This window comes from Sapajus apella, unplaced genomic scaffold, assembly GCF_009761245.1.
Source record: "Sapajus apella isolate SASKATOON/1434 unplaced genomic scaffold, GSC_monkey_1.0 scaffold2, whole genome shotgun sequence".
Taxonomy (NCBI): domain Eukaryota; kingdom Metazoa; phylum Chordata; class Mammalia; order Primates; family Cebidae; genus Sapajus; species Sapajus apella.
In genome coordinates, this window is record NW_022436942.1 from 17,528,250 (window position 1) to 17,551,150 (window position 22,901).

Consider the following 22,901-nt stretch of genomic DNA (forward strand, 5'->3'; position numbering starts at 1 on the left):
AAGAAAAGAAAAGAAAAGAAAAGAAAAGAAAAGAAAAGAAAAGAAAAAAGTTGTGAGTGCCTCAAAAGCAGAGTTGCTTATGTACTCATTTTTAAAAATATCTCCTCACATTCACCAGCAATGGCAAAATGTTTCTTCTAAATGTTGTATAAATATTTTTCAAATCAATGACGTGATGTAGTAAAATCAGCAAGAAAATACAGTTTGTAAGAAAGTTAATGAGGTTGCTTTGTAGAAATATTCATATATTATAAGCTATCAGAATCTCCAAAGGCACTGCTTTCTAAACCACTTACATTAATCCAGATTCCAATTTTTTTAGCCAATGGTGGACTATGTATTTTAGTAGGTGTTTATTTAATTTTCTTATAGAATGAAATCTCTTACTTCTTTCCTTCATTATTCTCCCTTTTCTCTTTTTCTGGTCCTTCATAATTTATTTCTGAGGCTCTTGGAGCATTTCCTATTTTATTTCTTAGGGATTTAGGTCTACCCATTCTGTGTATGAATGTAAAAGAAGAGAACGCAGAGAGAAATGGTTGCAGGGGTATAGATCAGTGACAATAGGCCAAGAACTCTTGCCAGGTAGCACCAATTGTCTTTTCCTCCCACTGCCTTTAATCTGATAGGAGCCAGGTCTCAGAAGCATCATCAAACCACAGCAAATCCCTCCGTCCCTTCTCCTCGCCGATAATAGCAGATCCAACCACCTACAAAGAGATATCGACAGCTATGTTAGGAGTCCTTGTATAACTGTTGGATACAAAAAGGAGCCAGCCTTGTTCTATGGGGTCCCAGAAGACAGAACCATAACTGATTTTTGGAAAGTACAGGAAAACAAATTTCCTAATAAATAAAAGCTGTCTGACGATGGAAGAAGAGGCTCTGTGAGGAGGTGGGTTGACTTGTAACAACATTTGTCAAGGAGATTCAGGAAGAAGAGCTCTCTGGGGTCGCCCAGTCTACGAATGCTACTTGATATAAAAACTTCTTTTTTCTGTTTTTGCTACATTTTTACCCAAATTTCAAGAGATTCAGCTAAGATTATGAAGGCTGCTGAAACAGATAGTATTTGCTTCAGTTAGCCAGTCTTTGTGTCCTTTAATCAATGTTACTGCAATAAAAATGCCAACTTCAGTAGAGATGACTAGACAAGTCCATGATGACTGCACCCCATGATGTGGAGCACTGATCCACTAGTGAACTTAAACAGTTATTATATGCCTTCCTAAGGGACAAAACTTTCTAGTAAGAAAAGAATGAACCTGTGAAGAAAAGTCTAAGATACTTATTTTAATCATTAACTTTATGTTCTTAGATTAAATGACATATTCCTTTCTTATGTTTGACTTGAGCACAATATTTTCTTTCAAAGTATTAGGCATAGAAGTAAAGTCCCACGAAATCAATCCTAGAGTGATTTACAAATTGAAAAGTATAGTACATTATTGGGGGAAATTAATTTTTAAATAGATTTGCTTTTTGTATAACTTTTGAATTACTTGTCAAACTTATTCTGAGTTCACATCCCGTTAGTGCTAACTGGTATAGCTTTCATATTTCCCCAATAGAAAAATTCTTGTTAATTTGCAATGTCTGACACAACAATGAAATATTTCAGAAATTAGATCTGCAGCTCAGATTTATGCCTGAATTCTCAAATGGTACAACATGAGACTTTTTCCTTTGTTTATGAGCCACCTGAAGTATTGTAATGTTATATTACCATGAAAATAGTTCCAGTTGTGTTTTTGAAATGAAATCACATATGTGAGAAATTGGACACCAAGAGGGTTGTATTCATGAATAAATGGTTTATTGTGCATGACTTCAAATGGCGGCTTTAATGCTTAGAAGAAATATTCACATTTTGCCTCCTTTGCACAGTTGGAACTCTTATGAATGCTTGCTTGCAAAAGTAAGAGTAAGTTAAATTTTATACTTGGAAATACATTGTTAAATTTTCAGATTTCAGCCACCAAAACACAACAAATTTTAAAGCTGAATTGCTTGTGACAATGTGAGGTGGATGAATTAAGGGGAAATTACTGAGTTGAAAAGGAAGATCTTTCAATCTGGTCCATTTTCACTATTAATTAACTGTGATCTTGCATAAAGCCTTTAGCTTAATCTTTAGAATGACAGAGGAAAAGGGAATGGGATTATACAGACTCTTAAGATTTCTTCATAAGGTTTTTTAACTAGAAAGGTATCTAACTTTGCTCATATGCAATCAACCCTTGGACTTTTATACTCCTCTTTCTTCTGTGTAATTAATATTACTCTAATCTTAGTTTACATCTGAATTATAAAAATAAAACATAAAACAGTACCCAAAAGGCAATATTCAAACAGTGATTCGACTAAAAATTGGCAATTATTAATACATTCTTTTGCACAGTAACATTTTCACCCTACATGAAAATGGTATCAGTGTTCTCAAAGCTATAAAACATGGCATATGTTTTATTCATTTACTCACTTATTCATCCCATATTTATTGAGCAATTGAGAACACCTTGTAAGAGGCAATGTTTGAGTGGTTGTGTTTTTGTCAGGGATAAGTGGCTCCAGCGCCATGGTTTGAAGTGTGGCTGCCTTGGGTACCCCTTCCCCCACACCATACTGATGATCTTCCCCAGCTGCAAACAGTTTTTCACTGCCAAATCATCAGCCAGGGTCATTTTGAGGCTTCTGTGGCCCAACCATTCTGCTTCTCTTCAAAAAGCGTTGTAGACCTCTGATCTAGAGCATTATATTCTAGACAAGGGCCACTCAGCTCTTTCTATGTGGATGCCAGTCTTAACCAAAGAAAGACATGAGTGACGTTTTAGTAACTAAAAGGAATAGGATGTGCAGTCAAGATTGAGGATGCGGGGCCAGTTCTATCAGTTTCAACAAGCCTCTCCTCCTCTCTAAAACCTACTTCCCTAATACTCAAAATGAGCATCATATCTACCTTATAGGTTATTAAGAGAAGCAAATAATAAAAATACATTTTTGAATCTCTATGGTGGTATATAATTTTTTATTACCTTTTCTCTCTCTCAAGTAGTCAAAATAATGACAAGTTCTTTTCTTTCCTTCCCTCCCTTCCTCCTTCCCCTACTCCCTCCCTCCCTCCCTTCCTTCCTTCTTTTCTCCTTTATCCTCTTTCTCTCCCTTCCTCTATTTCTTCTTCCCTCCTCTCTCTTCTTTTTCTCTCCATCTCTTTCTCCCTTCCTCCTTTTATCCTTTTCTCCAAGACATTTTTTGAGTTTCTACTAAGTATCAGGCACTCTGCTTCTAAGTAGACTGTAAAGATGGATAAAACTGGTGAAAAGCTTAGTCTCTAGAGTCGGACTGCCTGAGTTCAAATCTTAGCCTTGCCATTCATTGGCATGTGCCCCAGAGTAGTTATTTAGCCCCAATGTGACTCTGTTTCTTCTTCAATAAAATAGGATAGAAGTATTCTTCCATACAACAGGCTTAGCACAGTCCTAATACATTCTCAGCCTTCAAAAACAGAATGTACAGCGATGTTGAGCAGTTATATAAACATACAAGTAGCAAGCTTTATTTAGAAATATTGTGAAAGTTTTCACAGAAGAGAAGCCCTTGGGATGGGTTTTGAGAGATAAAGAAGAGCAGCAATAGACTAAAAGTAGCAATATTTGTTCTTAAATTAACAAATTGAGTAAATAGGACGATGTTTCACTCATTCATTCATGCAAACTTTTACTATGTGGGGACCAGACTGGGCACCGAGGATATAATATTGAATATGATGTTATTTAGGAAGTATTAATAATGTTTAGGAGTGGTAATGATATAGTGGTAATGCTATAAAGAATGTATTATCTTTTATATATATATGTTTTATATACATACATTAGTGTGTGTATATATATAAGTATTATATGCATATTGTATTATATATGTATTGTATACGTATATATGTATATATACACACAGTAATATACATATATTAGTGTATATATATTATATTGTAATATATATAATATATGCATGTATATATGTATATAATGTAATATATATGCATATATATACATATATATGTATATATGCATATGGATACACACAGTAATATACATATATTAGTGTATATATATTATATTGTAATATATATAATATATACATGTATATATGTATATAATGTAATATATATGCATATATATACACATATATATGTATACATGCATATATACACACACACTAATATACATATATTAGTGTATATATAATATACATATATTGTGTATATACACATATATATACACACACACTACATATACACACACACACACACACACACATACACACGCACACTAATAAGATAAAAATGCCTGGAATTTGCTTCAACATAACCCTGGGTATGAGGGGATCGAGTGCATATGAGAGTGTATAGAAGAAACAAGATTGGACATGAGTTGATAAGCTGCTGTTCCTCATTTTCTATGCTTTTTATATGTTTGAAATTTTCCTCAGTCATAACTTTTATAAAGTGAACATGGAACAGTCTCCCTTTACCGTCAACTCTGTGGCACATATGCCTTGCAATGTGATGTTTGCATAAGGCCATTTTAAAATAAATAGTGGCTGGGAACCCCAAGGTTAACGAAGGATGTTGAGGTTTTCAGTGACTCCCTGTATGGATGTTTTTCTTATTCATCACATCAGTGGCTCCCTTGATAGGAACCTTGGAATACTTCCTTTTTTAGTATGAAATAAATGAGAAAAGCAGGTGGAGATCTTGTAACATAATAGTAGGCAGTTTCCTCATTCTGGTAATTATATGGCACTTCCATTGAAGCTTCTGGAATACTAACGTTCTTTCAAGAGATACGTAATCTATCACTTTTCTGTAGAGGGATTCAAAATTGGAGACACAAAAGTGAATGAGTCATTATGTTGCCTCTGCATAATGAAATAGCTGATGTGCTATTACCTCACATTGCTGTCTCACAGCCTTTATGATTTTACCTGCCTCCTGAATGTCTGTGTTTAATACCTTTCTCCAGATGTCTTAATCTTCATTTAATTCCTGCTTGAATCTAGTTTTATCTTTTGCTCAGGTTTCTAAGGTCTTTAGGCTCGTTCATGTAGTTTCTCTATTCCTATAGTCGCTTGCCAAGCCACCGAATTTAATATCATTAAAATTTTCATTGTTGTGCTACTGTCTTTTTTCCAGATCATTAAACAGAAGCAAATATGTGGGAGAAAGGGTAGGAGGGAGCTGTAAATAGCATTCAATTAATTAACCAACTAAAAAAAGAATCGTTTTAATTTTAAAAGGCATAAATTTCTGTCTACATGATGATGTAATGATTCATCTGAGATTATTCATATATTTACTTCTTATACCCACCTTTTTCTAAAAGAAATGTAAGTTAGGGCATATTTACCAAAAGTTTCACTAAAATAGATAAAAAGGTAAAATCAAGGCTATTAAAATAAGTAGCAGCAAATATTAATGGTGGTTGATTTCATTGCTTTGATGATTAAGCATAAAATTGGACTACCCTAGAGTTACACAATAATGCTTGACAATCTTCTTTTCTTAGAACTAGTTATCAAAAAACATTAGTTTTTATATGTAAAAAGATTAAAACTTTTTACCTCTGTAGTTTACTAGACCAGTATCCTAATTAAAATTAGACACTGATGCCAACTTAATTATTAAATCACTTTATTTTGTTATTAAAATCAATTGAGGTAAAATATGTATTGAATAGCTTTGGATTCTAGATTGCAAATGATAAAAAGGGAAATTACATGTTAGTACCTGCTTTGCATATATCACTATATATATAAAATGCAATCAATACAATGAGTACTATAATAAAAAGAATATATAAACTGTGATGGGAACAACAATTAGAGGAGGTATTAAATCTTCCTTGTGCATGTCAGTGTGAAGAAGGCAGAAAAGAAGCCATTTCGGCTTCTACCTCAGCTGATGCCCTGAGGAGAAAAAGCAGAGCCCCACACAGAGTCCTCGGTTGGCCATGCAGCCACAGCTTACTCTTCAAGTCACCCAGCTGAAGCCCCAGTCCTCAGACAGCAGAGACAATCCATCCTCTCCACCCTCCATGCTCTGTGCAAATTCCTCACTCACAATAACTATAATAGAATGGTTGCTATTGTATACATTAATTATCTTATTACATTTTTTGGAGAGAAGAAGGATTGTTATACAATGATAGATAACCAAGAAACGGATCACGTTCAGGCCTGTATTTCTCTGTCTTTCTCATCCTTCTGCCTGCCCTTCGTCTCCACTGGTTTCCATATTACTCTCTACACTGCAGAGGAATCTTTGAAAATGCATCTCTAACTACATAACTTCCCTGGTTAACAGCTCTCAGGGGTTCCTCACTGCTGTCAGAATGAACCCTAAGTCTCTTCATATGACTTCATGGGTCATTCACAGTCTCACCCTGTTCCATATCCCAGCCATACCAACAACCCACAGTTCTGCCAGACGTGCCACAGACTTCTCCGCCTGTGAAGGCACCCTTGCCTCTGCCTGAAATGTTCTTCATCACTTACTCCAAACTTCCCACCTTCCCTTTCATCTGGTTAATTCATATTTATTCTTTAGATTTCAGTTGACATATTTACACACTTTTTCCTCTAGGTGTGGCCTCCCCAAAAACAATACCTGCAAGACCTATCTTGTGAGGATCCCTAAAATCTAAAAGCCCCCCTGCAACTCAGTTGCTTCAAAAATATCATCAGGAATTTACTCTTCAACTTTCCTCCATCCCACGGGCAGGACTAAATTCTGCTAGTGGTTGACACCCATGAAAGCTGGCTATTCTATCGACTTCTGCCATGTTCTTGGTAAAATATCTCCACGGTAGACAAAGGAAGCCAGTTTCCAACCACAATTAACAGATTGTCTCCTATTTTTGGAGGCTACTGCTCAAGAGTATTCAAATCTGTGTGGCAATTCTATTTAATGCATATTTATTAGAAACTGGGAATAAGATAGCTAATTCTGAGTTGTCATGGAGAAAAGATGTCAAAACCTGGGCTGAATAAGAAGCTTTGGATCCCTGAGATTCCTTTCATATTAAAAGCAGTCAAGTTGCCTCTTTATGTGAAAGTGGTAACTCACTTTCTGTGCCAATAGTGCTCAGGCAAACATGGTGAACATTCCTAAAACCCACTGAACTTTGTGGAAGAAGTGCGGCAAGCACCAACCCCACAAAGTTACACAGTACAAGAAGGGCAAGGATTCTCCATATGCCTAGGGAAAGCGGCATTATGACAGGAAGCAGAGTGGCTATGGTGGGCAAACTAAGCCGATTTTCCAGAAAAAGGCTAAAACAACAAAGAAATTTGTGCTAAGGCTTAAGTGCGTTGAACCCAACTACAGATCTAAGAGAATGCTGACTATTAAAAGATGCAAACATTTTGAACTGGGAGGAGATAAGAAGAGAAAGTGCCAAGTGATCCAGTTCTAAGTGTCTTCTTTTATGAAGAAAATAAAATCTCAAGTTTATGTTCACTTCAAAAAAAAAGAAAACAAAGTGGTAACTCATCATTTCTTCCCAAACCTATAACTACATGCCATTGAGGAAGAAGAAATGGAGGCAGTGATAGGACAGGATGATGCTGGAAGCAGAAGGGAAAGCAGATCACATGACTTTCAACAGTTCTATGTTACAGGCCCAGACAGAGGTATCCGGTCCAGTCTGCGCTAGTAGAACCTTAGGAAAAGACGCTAAGCAGAATCAGGGAGAATCTCCAAGAAATAGCACCAGGTCACGGCTGGCCTGCATTTGTTTCCTCTTGAATTTCCATTGGCAGAATATGCAGCTCTCCTCACTAAATGCCTAACAACTTTTGTCTGGAGAGGTAAATTCCATACTTTTGTTATTGTTATACTAAGATTTCCAATGAATAAAGCTATAGTTTTCATAGTCTTTATTTTTCTTATTCTTATGGCCAAAGCTTGTTTATATTTTGGCCTTTCTCTGGAAATTTGCATGTTTCCTTTTCGCTAATAAATAATTTTCAGCGTTGTTACCCTTTCCCCACTACCCACGGTTCCTCCAGCACTGTGCCCCCAGTTTCTTTTTAGCCTTTCCCCCCCAGATAACATTTTCAGCTTTGACAACTTCACATGAAGTTCTAGAGACCCCACAGGCGTTCCTGGACTGCACTCTGGAAAGGACCGCATTAGGGATCTGGTCTCCTGGCTCCTTGTCATATCGCATTGCAAAACAAGATTACTTGCTGTGACACAGCATGAAACAAAAGCAGAAAATGCTTCATAAATAAAGAACAAAACTGTCGGGAAACTTTGCCATGCCAGTATAAATGAGGAGTATCCAATGAGAATACACTTCTACTGACTGCATTTAGTTGTTTCAGAATTTCTACAAAATAAATTTATTTTTCTTATTATGGTATTTCTTTGCCGCTGATGGGTCCTCAGCAGGCAGAGGAATGGCATACATAAACATGCCTCTGCAATCATGTATCAATGTGAATCATAAAAAGATATGGCATGCATTCTAGTCTACTGTGTCACAATAATCAACAGAGAAATTTTGTTTGAAATTCCAAAACATCAACTGATTTCCCAGTAAGACAGACCAGAATAATCTGAAATAATGGTAGAAATGAAATTTCCAATTTCTTTATAATAGAAATGATTACGTTTAATACATTTTTATGAATTCCTAGTTTTTTACTACATGTGCATCTAATAACAATAAATGCTGTCCATCTCTATGGGCTAGTTTATGAAGTACTTTGAAAAATCTAAAAACATGTTAGACATGATCTCTTCTTCAAGACCATTAGTTCCTGATTAATCAAACTGTAAAAGAAATTCTCAGGAGAAAAAAAAAAGGAAAAATGTATAAGATTAATGCTGAATAATAATCAAAAATTAAGTATCTGATGAACATACCTGGAATTACACCGAGAAGGAAATAATTTAAGATTCATACTCTAAAATTAAACAAATTAAATGATTATAATTTCTGCCATTCTACAAATATTTGTCAAATGGTTATACTGAGCACAGAGTAAGATTAAGAAAGATAAACAAGTGCTCAAGTTAGACACAAACAGGTAGGGAAGGGTGGGGTGTTTATTTGGTTGACGTGGTCAGGGAAGTCTCCCTGGAAAGGCACGTACACTGAGAGTGATGAGCCGTAGGAAAGAGGAAGACAATGACCTGTGCAGCGTGAAAACTAGTACAGAGCTCCCTCAATGCCACATTGCTTTTGGTTCCTAACATGCACCATGTGTTTTCACCTCAGTGCCTGAAATAAATGTTTCCCTCCTTTTGCATACCTTTCATTCACCCTGTTAGTCTACATTCAAATGCCCTTTCTTGTAGGAAGACTTTCCACGTCTCTTAGGCTGCGTTTCAGGGCCACTCTTTTCTCCTCATTACTATCTTTCCAATTTTACATGGCCTGTAAGACCATCTCCTCCAGTTAACTATGAATGATTTAGGAGCCTTGAATGGGTTTCTACTCAAGTAGCTTAGCAGAGATCAATAACTACATTAGACATTTCAGTGGCTACCCAATATCCAGTCTTTAATTCATGCAATGATTTTTTTTGAGTTTCTTTTTTTTTATTGCATTTTAGGTTTTAGGGTACATGTGAAGAACATGCAAGATTGTTGCATAGGTATGGCAGTGTGATTTGCTGCCTTCCTCCCCTTCATCTATATCTGGCATTTCTCCCCATGCTATCTCTCCTCAACTCCCCACCCCTCACTGTCCTTCCCCTATTTCCCCTGACAGGCCCCAGTGTGTAGTGCTCCCCTCCCTGTGTCCATGTGTTCTCAATGTTCAACACCCACCTATGAGTGAGAACATGTGGTGTTTGATTTTCTGCTCTTCTGTCAGTTTGCTGAGAATGATGGTTTCCAGGTTCATCCATGTCCCTACAAAGGACATGAACTCATCGTTTTTGATGGCTGCATAATATTCCATGGTGTATATGTGCCACATTTTCCCTATCCAGTCTATCGTCGATGGGCATTTGGGTTGGTTCCAGGTCTTTGCTATTGTAAACTGTGCTGCAATGAACATTCGTGTGCATGTGTCCTTACAGTAGAATGATTTATAATCCTTTGGATATATACCCAGTAATGGCATTGCTGAGTCAAATGGAATTTCTATTTCTAGGTCCTTGAGAAATCACCACACTGTCTTCCACAATGGTTGAACTAATTGACACTCCCACCAACAGTGTAAATTTTATTCAGTATGCACTATGTACTGCATATTCTCTCTTCCTCTTCTTTGCTCATTGAATCGTATTTTGTTTTAAGCAGTAATTTCTGGCCAAAAAATTTTATTTTAAATTAATAAAAAATACTGAACTAAAACTGCCAACCACTCTTGCAGCTAGATGATAGCATTCTGATGATAATATATTAACAGAAGGCTGCTGGGGAATTGGGGAAAAGTTTTGCTTCCCTGATATATTAATGTATGGCTCTCTTTCTTCTTTGTGATATCCTTCTTCTGTCCTAGAATACACACACAGGAGGCTGAATTATAAGGGGGAAAGCTATACAATCAAGATAAAAGAGGATATATCTAGGAATCTGAGTCATTGATTACTTCCTGAATCAGCCATACATGCCTCAGCCTTTTTCATATGAGAAAAATAAAACCCTATTAGCAAAACCATTCTAGTTGGGTTTCTGTTATATGCAGTTGAATGCAACCCTACCTGATAAAGTATCTGAAAGCACAGAGACAATATGGACATGAGGCTGATAGTTACACCCCGGATTTACAAATTATCAGCCAAACAACCTTTGGCAAGATATTTACTTTCTCTATAACTCAATTTCCTTATATAGAAAATAAAGACAGTAATAACAGCCAGTTTATAATGTTGTTGTAAGAACTGAATGAGATTGCATAGGCCAAGTTTTGTGCACATTGTCTGGAAAACAACAATCAAAATTAGCTGTTAATATAATTCAGTATTTGCTTGTTGAATAAGTGAATGAATTAGCAATTTTTCTCTTCAGACTCTCTAAAGAAGTTATCACCTTTGGGAAATAAATAAAAGAAATATGTAACAATACAGACATCAAAATCAATAGATGTTTAAATCAGTGTGTTACAGATTTTACAGAGTACTTTTATTGAAAGTTACCTTTTATTTTAGAGCAACTTTAGGTTTTTTACCAAAAAAAATTTAAAAGATAGTAAAGACCGTTCCCATATACCTGCCATCCAGTTTCCTCTATTATCTTTTTACATTAGTATGATACATTTGCCACAATTAACCAATATGGATACATTATTATAATATTAACTGAAGTGCATTACATCATTCAGATTTTCTTAGTTTTTATCTGCTGTCTTTTTTCGGTCCCAGCATCCCCTCCAGGATAACACTTTGTTTAGTCATCATGTCTCCTGAGGCTCGTCCTGGCTGTGACAGTTTTTCAGACTTTTCTTGTTTTTGATGACCTTGACAGTTTTGAGGCATACTAGCAGGTATTTTGTATTAAGTTCTTCAATTGATATTTTTCAGATGTTTTCCTCATAATTAGTCTAGAGCAATGGGTTTTTTAGAGGAAGACTGCACAGGTGAAGTACCATGTTCATCACAACATCTCAAGGGCAAATACCATCAAGATGACTTGTCACTGTTGATGTTAACCTTGATCACCTGGCTGAGGTGTCAGGTTCATGCACTATGAAGTTACTGTTTTCCCCTCTTGCCATACTGCAGTCTTTGGAAGAAATGCACTATGCACAGCCCACATTAAGGAGTTGGGAGTTATGCTCCACCTCCATGGGTTGCCCTAAGAGGTGAGCATCCTGACTTTATTATGGTTATGATGAGGTTTTTATAATGATTATAGTCACTAAAGTTCCAGATCTTTTTCACCAAGACTGGGGGAAAATATAGATCCAAGAAAGGAAAAAGTGGATATTTGACAAGTATTGCTGACTGACTGACTGAATGAATCCATAATACAGCAACTGAAAGGTATTGGTTGGTTCAGCAAAGAATTTCAGAACAAATAATGATCTGAGATATTTTCTTTTTAGTGCTCTCAAAGGTGACCTCATAAGAGTTAGAAATAGCCACTGTATTTGAGTCATATGCATCGTATTATCAAATGATTACTAGGGCAGCAAAGCCTATGAGCTAGAACATTGGGTTCTGCCACTACACATATGTTCAAATTCAAGGTCCTCCTCTTTGCTGCTCAGCTTCTCATCTCTAATAACAGTAGTAGTACCTACCTCCTGGGAGAACTGTGAGTATTGAATATGTGACGATTTGAAAAGCGCTTGACATACTGTTAGCACCAGTAATTGCTTTGGAATATTATTTTCATCCTTTTTGCATGTACTATATTTTTAGGTTTCTATATTTCAAAAATTAAAATGTAAAAGGTCTATCTAGCAAGAGGGGATGATACCTTAAGCCTATGCAATTTTTTCTTTAAAAAAAAAACACAATTAATTAGAAATTAAAATACATTTTAAATAACGACAAGCATCTTAAAAGCAAGTAATTTGTTTGATGTTTGTTTTGTTTTGCATTGCTTTCCCTATGGAGACAGCCTACTTTGATGCTGAGGATAAATGGCATAATTTGTGTTTGAACTGTTTCTTTCCTAATTGTTTTTCCTCTTGAGCTTTTTATCCCTGGCCTTGTGCAGAACATTCCTACTGGGTCACTAGTGAGTAAGATCTTTGAATATGAGACAGCCAGTATATTCACTGGTACACTCCCTATTCATTTCAAAGTGTTGCTTTTCTCACTTTGCTCCTTTGCACCTAAAGTATTTTAATTTGATTGCCTGGGAACTACCTTCAAATAGTAGATTCAGTACGGGAAACTGGACTTGTTTAACTTTTGCCATTAAGAACACTATAAAAATGGAGCAAGCAAAAGACTTCTTTCTTCTAAAAACAGCATTCTCTTGGAGTCAGATAGGTGTTAAATATTTATCATGCTCTCTGACTTACAATTTCAACTTCACATTCAGCTTTTCAAGTCATGAAAAGTCCTAACTTCCTGGGCTAAGATTCATTTATGAAGGAATGTTAAAGGATTCTACCACCAGGTGCTAAAGGAATATAGGTCATTGTTTGTGATTGAGTACTAATTTGAAGACCAAGAGAGAAAATTTGACAGGAATTAATGCCTTTTCCAAGGATTCCACAGCCAGCTGGACATAGCACTGACTCATCAGTGGTATCAGAACACAGGGTATTGAAGACCTCCTTGCAAGGCCCTGCTCAGCAAATGCTTTGTGTGGATATAGAGTGGGCCAAAGGGGAGAGTATTTACTGCTTCATGTCTAAGTTATAACCAATTCAGGGATTATCAAATAAAGAGGGATATTAAAGAAAAAACGGTATCAATAGATCATCTCTTTCTATTCACAGTCTTTTCAATTTGAATCCCTACTACCTTCTAACAGACACTAAGATTTATTAATATTTAATATTATGAAGGCCCCAAAATGTGTAATAAAAAACTATGAAGCATGCGTAATCTCCTGTGCTCTGACCTCTGCACACAGTATGTGTTTAAGGTGTTTTTATTCTCATTCAAAGCTGTAATGTGGAGACTCTAAACCTAACTGCATTTGAAAAGAATATACAAATGAATCTTTTAGTTCATTTTGTACGTCAAAGGTGGTTCAATCTAATAATTATTGTCATTAACACAATTAAGGCACACAGAAATCTAAAACTCAGTAAATTAATATTGGTACATAGAAAGCCTCAGGATTCATGATTTTTATGTAATAGGAAAGAAATATTTTAGATTATGCTTCTCTCCTCCTAACACAAAGCCAGCTTGTACTCGCTCCATCACTGAAATACAATTCCCATTCACACAGACATACCACATGCAACACAAACACATACACACACACCTGCGACACTTAAGAGATAATTTATCTTACTCCATTTGTGCAATAAGAACTTGAGCTAGTTTTTAGAATCTATTAGAAACACGTAAACCTTATTTGAAAACCTGGTTGATGAAGACTCCATGGAAAATCTGACTTTGAACAAATGCAGTGAGAAGTCCCGTGAATCTTCTGCAATATTTATTATAAGTATTGCCCAGGGAAACAACTACTGCATGCCAACCACGTGGGGCGTAATTGATAAGGGGTGTAAGAGAAGCAGAGTAAGACATGCCAAACCGATGGTAAAAAAAAGTGAGTACAGACCAAATCAAGGATTTTTTTTTTTTTTTTTTGTCTTTTTGTTTTTTTCCTTTTTGTGGAGAACGGGGTCTCGCTATATTTCCTCTAATTAGTTCTGGCTAAGGGTATCATCAATTCCTTTTTGAGAAGTTATTAGGAATTAAGACATAATCTATACTGCACATGTTTTATAAATTATAGCATCATCTTATGAGGAATCAATGAAGTTTATGCAGGTAGATAAATAAACACATAAGTCTAACTAATCATTCCCATCAAGATTCTAGTGCCCGAAAAATATTTGTTGTTCTTTAGATGTACATGTTTGATTACCTACATATCATAGTAAAGAGGACATTACTAACCCACCTTCACAACCACAAAGATAATTGGGCTGGCTGGACAATGGCAACAATCATCAGTGTTACATCCATTTCCTATAGATTATAGGAGGCCAAATAAGGAAATGAAATAGAAGGGCTAGAATTTGAATGACTGGTGTCACTGCTAGTTTACAGCCCTCTCATGTGTGTAGTTAAACCATAATAAGAAAAGCACTTGCCACAATCAACTCATAAACCCAGTGAGTTTTTCCACCCCAGGCAGTGCAGACAGAAGGGGGCATTGCAGCTCTATACAATACACTGTGGATTTTTCTTTTTTTTTTTTTAATTTAAGTGTACTGCACTACCACTAACTACAAATTTGTGAGGGTCTGTGGTTTAACTCCAGTCATAATAAAAATATGGAACTCTATATTCTACAAAGTGAATTGAGTAATAGCAGAAAGATTCAAGAACTATAGTTAAGACAGCTTTCTAAAAAAAAGAAAAGTAAGATGATACATAGCCAAGAAACCTTTGGCAACTTAAATTTGATTTGGTGAGAGATAAACACCACCCTTTCTATATATTTGGTACCAGTGCTAGCTCCTCTTCTAAAATGTAAAGGCAACGTTTCTGCCTTGGGCAGTTTGAAATCATAAAGAATTCATTCATTTTATTCTTCTTGGATATTATTCACTGGAGTGAGAGTTGCAGGAGAGGAGAACAAGAGTAAAATATCCTTAGACAGGCAGTTTCAGTGATGTGGATCCAACAGTGATCACGCCAGATGACTCATGGCAAGTCCTATTACTGTGATACTTCCTGCCCAATAAGAAGTTTGGAAAGTCAATAGACGCGCTAAAACTATTGGTTCCAAAGCTCAACTCAGGAATCCTCTTCAATCTCTTTCTGACCCTTGGTTTACCAATTTAATCAAATGTATCGGAACAGACAGCTGTGGTTCCCTTTTCATTCTGAAAATAATGAGACCAAGAGTCTGTGAGTCTCTCCAACAGACAAGACACCTCCTCCATTGACAGACATCTCCTTCCAGCTGCTTTTAACAATTTGAAATTGATTGGATCTGCAGCCTTTGAGAAATAATAGCCCCTCTTAACATTTTGAGAGGTACACAACTTGAAATGTTTCATCGTATTTCATTTCAGTGTTTCACAGCACTCTTCATTTAACCATCCAGGAAGTGTAAACAGAACACTGCTTCACACTCCTGAGAGCCTGTAACGTTCACTTGTTTGCATGACACTCACTGGGTAGCCCAATTAATCATCTGTGGGTGGCAGATTACATAGTCACATTAGTGAGCTAAGTATGCATTGACTGTATCAGCATATACTCTGCAAATATTTTTTTTTGGAAGATGGTGAAGGTGGTTGTCCTGCTCTTTAATGTTTGAATATTTAACATTTATTTTTTATTTGACTGTTAAAATTTCAAATTTCCTATAAGCAGAAGTACACATATAAAAAGGTACCTGAAGAACAATTTAAATCAGAATCATGTCCTAATTATAACAAATTTCCAAAAGGCAAATAGTATTGGCTTAGTTTTTTTCTAAGGCAATACTAGAATCCATGTTCATCATTCAGACATCCATAATCATCAGCGGTTCTTACTTGGCTACCTACCAAGAAATACTCTTTGTGCATTATAAACTCTTTAGACAAGGTTTCCTAAGGGCTGCCTATAATCTGACAATATTTAATTTTGGGTTTCAGTTCCTGAAGTGTCATTATAATGCCCAGCCTCCTATCTCTCTTACTACTTTTTTTTTTATTTCTAACTACATCACAAGGATTAACTGGGTAATTGTTTTTACATTCTCCCTGGATTCTTCAAGATTAGATTCCATAGAAGAGGAACCCACTAAACCTTTCAGGTGCAAAAGCACAAAGAAGCAAGCAAATAACCATCAACCCTCCCACCACCCCCAGATCCCTGCCAGTAATTTTATAGTATGTGTTCATCATATGTACATTAGACAACAGGAGCCTCATCGAAGAAAAGTAGAATGCCTCTCTTATTCTGATAATTAGACAAAAGGAGAGAGAAAATGGCTACACTAGCATACATGACTCAGATGAAAACTATTTTAAAACCCTTTTTTTTAAAAAAAAAAAAAAGTCTTCCAATTGTACATGTATTTCTGACTTTTTAGAAAGGTTCTAGCTATATGAAATCTGGAATCAAAACCTGATGTGACCTACATAAAAGAAACGCTCTGATTCCCTAATTAAACCAAGCTGTGGCTGCAGGCTCTGCAAATAGCTGCCAAAAAATCATCCAATCAATCTTTCCACTATCCTCCAGGAATGCAGCAAGCAGGGTGGAGAGGCTGAAGATGGGCCATGAGGATGCATAGGCCGGGAAATGCCCTCGTTCATATGCTCACCCCACAGTGAGGGTCCTGCATTTCCAGCACACAAGACCGAGTACAGACACAATCACACAGAGGACGGAGCTGAGAAGCAAGGGGACCAGCAGGGGCTGAGCAGAAAAACAGACTAAATGTTTTAACAGCTGCCCTTTTTTTCTTTACCTCTTTCGCCCAAGGATCTGATTTCCTTCTGAAGGGATGGTCTTTCTGTGGGGTACAGGCTCTGCTCAGCAGGCCTGTTTACTCTGAGAAGCGGAGTTCTCCTTCCCTCTTCATCAAGAGCTTGCTTTTGAGGAGCAAAAATGAGTGGTTAAAAAAAAGGGAATTTTTTACAGAGTTCATATTAAAGCATAACCAGTCACAGAAACTGCAGTTCATCTGAATTTTAACCAGAAATTGGTAACAAATGAAGAAGAAAAGAAACTTAACATTCTTCCTTCTAAATGTTTAACAGGAAAATTGCTCTTCAGGAAAGATGGAATGTCATTCCCATGTAACTTCCTCTTCTATTTCAGAGTTGGATGATGCAGAGGGTATGTTAATTGAGAAGGATTAGAGAAATAATGCAGCTGCTAAAAATTGGAGGCAAATAACTTACAGAGAAGCAGTAAAACAAATGGCAAGGGTGCCTTCTATAAGCCAAACCTCTGGGGCTGCCAACATCAGATAAAGGGCAAAAACTCTTTTTGAAAAGAGCAGTTATTTATTTTCTTTGCTGAAACTTCTTTGGTTTTGCTATAGAGTATTTCACCACACAAAACATTTCATGATAAATGTTGTCTTTCTCTTTGACTCACTGCGTAACGGCCATTCATTTAAACATGTATTTGCATTGGTAACATATAGGGTGGTTTATTTCATGAGAAACATAAATTATACTTGTGTGAAATTTGAAAAATCAAATGTAAATCATAATTGGAGCCACTACTCAATTATTCCAGTGAATGTTGGAAAGCCCGACAAAAGTTACCTCCGACTGCATCCTTGTCAGACTTTATTTCAGTTTGTATTGACTGAATCTATGCATTTCTGCAGCACCTCAGCTCTCCCTCAGCAGTCGCAGGTCAGGCTGCTAAATTCCTCATGTTTCATACTCATACCATGTGTCTTCTACGTTAACCCATCATCCATCCCTTTCCTCTTAAGTTTCTTTCTTTTTATTTATTTATTTATTTATTTTTTTTTTTGAGATGGAGTCTAGCTCTGTCGCTAGGCTGGAGTTCAGTGGCACAATCTCAGCTCACTGCCATCTCCACCTCCCGGGTTCAAGTGATTCTCTTGCCTCAGCCTCCTAAGTAGCTGAGATTACAGGTACGTACCACAACACCCAGCTAATTGTTTTGTGTTTTTAGTAGAGACAGGATTTCACTATGTTGGCCAGGATGGTCTTGATTTCCTTACCGCAGCCTCCCAAAATGCTGAGATTACAGGCGTGAGCCACTGCACCTGGCCAAATCCTCTTGATGTTTCTAAGCTTCTAGCCTTCTGAGCATTCCCACTCTAGGCTTATTTTTGCAAAGAGGCCTCCTCCTTATTATCCTCCTGCCACTTCCACTTCTAAAATGTTGCATCCCTACATTCTGCACCACACACATTAATGATAGATGTCATTCTCTCTTGAATTGTCCTGTATTTGGTTTCATGTATCATATTTCCTCAACTAGATTGCAAACACCTTCTAAGAAGAACCAATACTCATATTTCTCTCTGAAAAGTTGAAAAATCCTTTAGCATGGTACAGATTTTTAGTTCCCTAGAAGTTGTACCAGTTTTGACACTGAAAGTCCCATGTCTCAGAAAACCATTTCATCTCAGCTGGACTGGTTGATCACCCTATACACGAAGCATAAATAAAAGATTCCAAAAAAGAAACCCTGTAACTGGCTGTGGAAACATTAAATAATTATAATGTTTTCAATATTTTTATATTTAAAGAGGAAAACTAAAGGTTATCATCAAATGAATTAAAATATGACAGAGAAATCTAATCAGTATATAATATTTACAGAGATCTATTTCACATGAAATATATAAACAAGATGAAGACAAAGGCATGGTTAATATAAGCTGTCAAGAAAGATGGAGTACTAGTTTGTACTAATCTCAGAATTCTGTCCTCTTCTTTATTTATTCTGTTTGTCTACTGGCCAATGCAAACAGTGAGAATGAAGAGATGATTATCCCCCAGGTTCTCCTGGCTGAAATAAGAATAACTGAATTACCTATGCTCTTGGATCATGCACATATTATCCTACATCTCAACAATTAGCCTTTTGATTTTTCTTCTGCTGCCTTAATCTTAGTGTTCTTGAGTGTTGTGTTGCTGTGAGCTTGCTGGGTGTACTTTAGTCCCCATAGCTTGTTAAGGGATTTTATAACAGCTTTCAAGACATGAGTATTTTTTTTCATAGTATTACTCTAGGAAGTTACTTGAGCTTGGTGGACTTGATTAATTTTTCTAGTTATAGAATTAATCATATTACCATCCTACCCATGTCAGTGTTTTATAATTTCAACCGTACAATGAGTTTGCTAAATAATCAATATATTCACAAAATTATTTTTGAGTGTTTTCTTTGCAAGAAATTTTCCTAGCCCTCCAGAAGGTGTGGAGGAGATGCGCAGGTGCAGGCAATGATGAGAAAGGCCCTGCCCCTGCCCTTAAGGGGCTCATAATCAGGTGGAGGAGGTGGATGCAAGCATCTCCACGGAATGGAACTAAAGACAGAATGGAAAGATCACAGTGAAGGTATGACAAGGGTTATGAGTAGGGACTTAGAGATCAATTTTGACTGGAAATCTCAGGAAAATGTAAGAGAAGAGCTGGTGAGAAACTAAGAAAAATGCATCTGTGACAAAGAGAACCCCATGAACAGAGAGAATGAAGCCATCAAAGCACTGGAATGGAAGATACATGTATACAGCGATAGCAGGCAGGGAAGGGAGGTAGGGATGTGTGAGGGACAGAGGGAGATCACAGTGAGAGAGAGAACTGGAAAGGTGGGTCAGGTCTAGAATCAGGGCATCAGAAAAGCGACTGATGTTAACTGACCTTTCACCGGGGGCCACACACTATACTAGGTATTTGCAGAAGCTATTTCACGTAATGCTTGTTTCAACATTCAGACAGTTATTTTTATATTTATTTTACAAACAACAAAACAGGCTTAGAGAAAAATAATAATATATTCACATTAACAGCTAAAAGCCACAAAGCCAAGATGCAAACCCACATCTGTTTATCTCCAAACTCAAGAAAGTTGAACCTTTCCCATTTTTTCACATGATTTGGATTTTATTACAAGCACAGGAGTTATTAAAGATTCATGCATAAGGAAAGAAAAGGACGAAGAGAGATGCCTGGATTAATTGTATGAATGTCTTGGCAAGTGCAGAGATTAAGATGAAGAGACAAAAGGCCATGAAAGTTAGCACCAGGCTAGTCACTAAGGAAAGCAAAACATTGGAGAGAGATTTCATAAGTAAATCCTAAGTATAAGACATAGTAGTCTGTTTGGTTTATTGGTCACAAGTCACAAATGATTTTAAGGAACAGTACCTGTGAGAACATTGGTGTCATCTATTAAAGTCATAGTGTATCTGCCTTCCTAGAATATGGAAAATGAGGAATAACCTTTTTCCTTGATACATTTGTAGGTTTTTTTTAAGTACACAAATCAGTATAAGGAAAATTACTTTGTTTCTGTTCAATACTAGAGCATTGCCTTGCAATTCAATAGTCATGGGTATTTATTTTGTGCAAGACTACCAATTCAAGTGAGTCTCATTCACAGTGAACAGTATTTTGGGTCTTACCAGCTTTATAGATGGATTTAATCCAGTCTGAACCTCCATGGCTAATGAAATGGCTGGTTTACATAGAGGAGGGTAGAATCCATGACAGTGGTTTCAAGATCAAGTTGTGATTCAAGGAGTAAAACATGGTATGGTTTCCTATGTATTTTGAAGATGTTACTGAGATAAACTGATTTTTAGCCAGACACAGTGGCTCATGGCTGTGATCCCAACACTTTGGGAGACTGAGGCGGGCAGATCACTTGAGGTCAGGAGTTTGAGACCAACCTGGCCAACATGGTAAATTAGCTGGCCATGATGGCGGGTGCCTGTAGTCCCAGCTACTCAGGAGGCTAAGGCATGAGAATCGCTTGAACCCAAGAGGTGGAGGTTGCAGTGATCTGAGATCATGCCACTGTACTCCAGCTGGGGCAACAGAGTGAGATTCCATCTCAAAAACAAACAAATAAATAAATAAATTGATTTTTAATATTGCCAAAGACTGATGAAGAGAAATCTACAATAGAATAAGATAAATGCTTTAAAATTGTTAGCATATTGGAAGGTTCCAAAGGAATAGTAGAATCAGAATTAATTGAATAAACTAAATGTTGAAAAGTATCTTAATATTAAGAACTCTTTATCATTGGTAGAAACTTGTCAGAATAGCTTTGATCATTGCAGTACTGTGGCTCAAAATTATTTTGGATAAAGTAGGAGAAATACTCATAGTACATATTCCATGGGGCAAAAAGGAGATGGCTGGAGTGGTCTCCAGTGCATGTCTGCTCTTCTCTATTACTATGTAAAGTTTACCTGTAGAAATAATGGTCTCTTCCAAGCCTAATGATGATGACAGTGATGATAACCCTAACTTATTAAATACCAATTACATGCTAGGCACTATACTAGCTATATCACATATGTTTTCTCATTTTATCTTTAAAATGATCTTCTGGTGAAGACACACTGGCTCCTTATATAGGGTAAAAACGTAAGTTGTGGAAGTTTCAAAAACTTGCCCAATGTCACTTGGCACAAAAAGTGGCATATCTGGAATTGAAAGACAGGCTTATCAGACTTGAAAGCATGAAATCCTTATTCTACTCCAGCTAGGCTCTCAGCCCTACGTGTATATTATAATCACCTGGGAAGCTTTCACAAATTTCAATGCCCAAGCCTCTCTGCTAGAGATAGATTTAATTTGTTTGGGGTGGATCCAAGCATAAGCATGTTTTTAAAAGCTCCCCAGGTAATGGCAGCCAGTGCTGACAGTCACAGTAGTGTACCATGCTAGCAATCAAAGGGAATATAATTTGAAGGAGAAATAGTAACTTTCTTATGTCCTTTCTTTTCACTTTCCATCCACCTCTCAAACAAATCCCACTTTCAGGTTACTGAACAATAAAAAACTCATAATTATTCAGTTTAGTTAAATAAACTAAAAGGTCACAGATAATATTCAAGCTAGATCTTGGTCCCCAAAGAGAATGTCAGTGTCCTAGGCATCAGGTATTTATTAGTGCATCTTCAGATTTTTCAATACAGAATTCCAGGTAAACGTCATTCTGTCTTTAGGAAAAGCATCATGGTTAATGTCTACATGTCATTTTTGAAAAACCTTAACCCATAAAATGTGTCTTAATATGTGTGAATCATCACTCAGACTTCTCATTGAAGAGGTGCAAAATCACTAACAAAAGAACAAAGGGGAGGCAGAGGAGAATGACCCAGAGAATAAGACTAATGGACAGATCAGAACAACAGCAGCGAGTGGCTGCTGAAACACTCATGACCCCAGGGTTCTAGGAAGATTTGACCACACATTTTGGTACCAATATTGTGGTGAATTTTTCTCCTGTTCGACAAGGAGAATAGCTTCTAATGAACATACGGTTCTTAGTATTTGTTTTTATAACTTCATTTTTCCTCAGTGTTGGAAGCACTCATATCCTTTATTTACCTTGTTTTTTCTTCAATCCTTTTCTCTTTTTTTTCTGCCTCTTTAAATCCAAACCACAAACATGCCCTGTTCAAACCTGTTCATTTTCAAGAACACAGACACACCCAAGCTGGTGAAGAAATTGAGAGACAGGGCTAGGAATGATTTCTTAATGCCTCCCTAGAGGCCTGGTTATTTCTTCTTTGCTGGTGCCTCACTGTTAGACAAGTAAAAGAGAATCCCCAAAGTGAT

The 22,901-nt window shown here is 36.7% G+C and overlaps 1 pseudogene; it reads left to right on the forward strand.

The window, feature by feature from the left end:
• The first annotated feature begins 7,151 nt into the window (after nt 1-7,151).
• LOC116556699 lies at nt 7,152-7,516 on the forward strand (annotated as a pseudogene).
• Nucleotides 7,517-22,901: the final 15,385 nt, after the last annotated feature.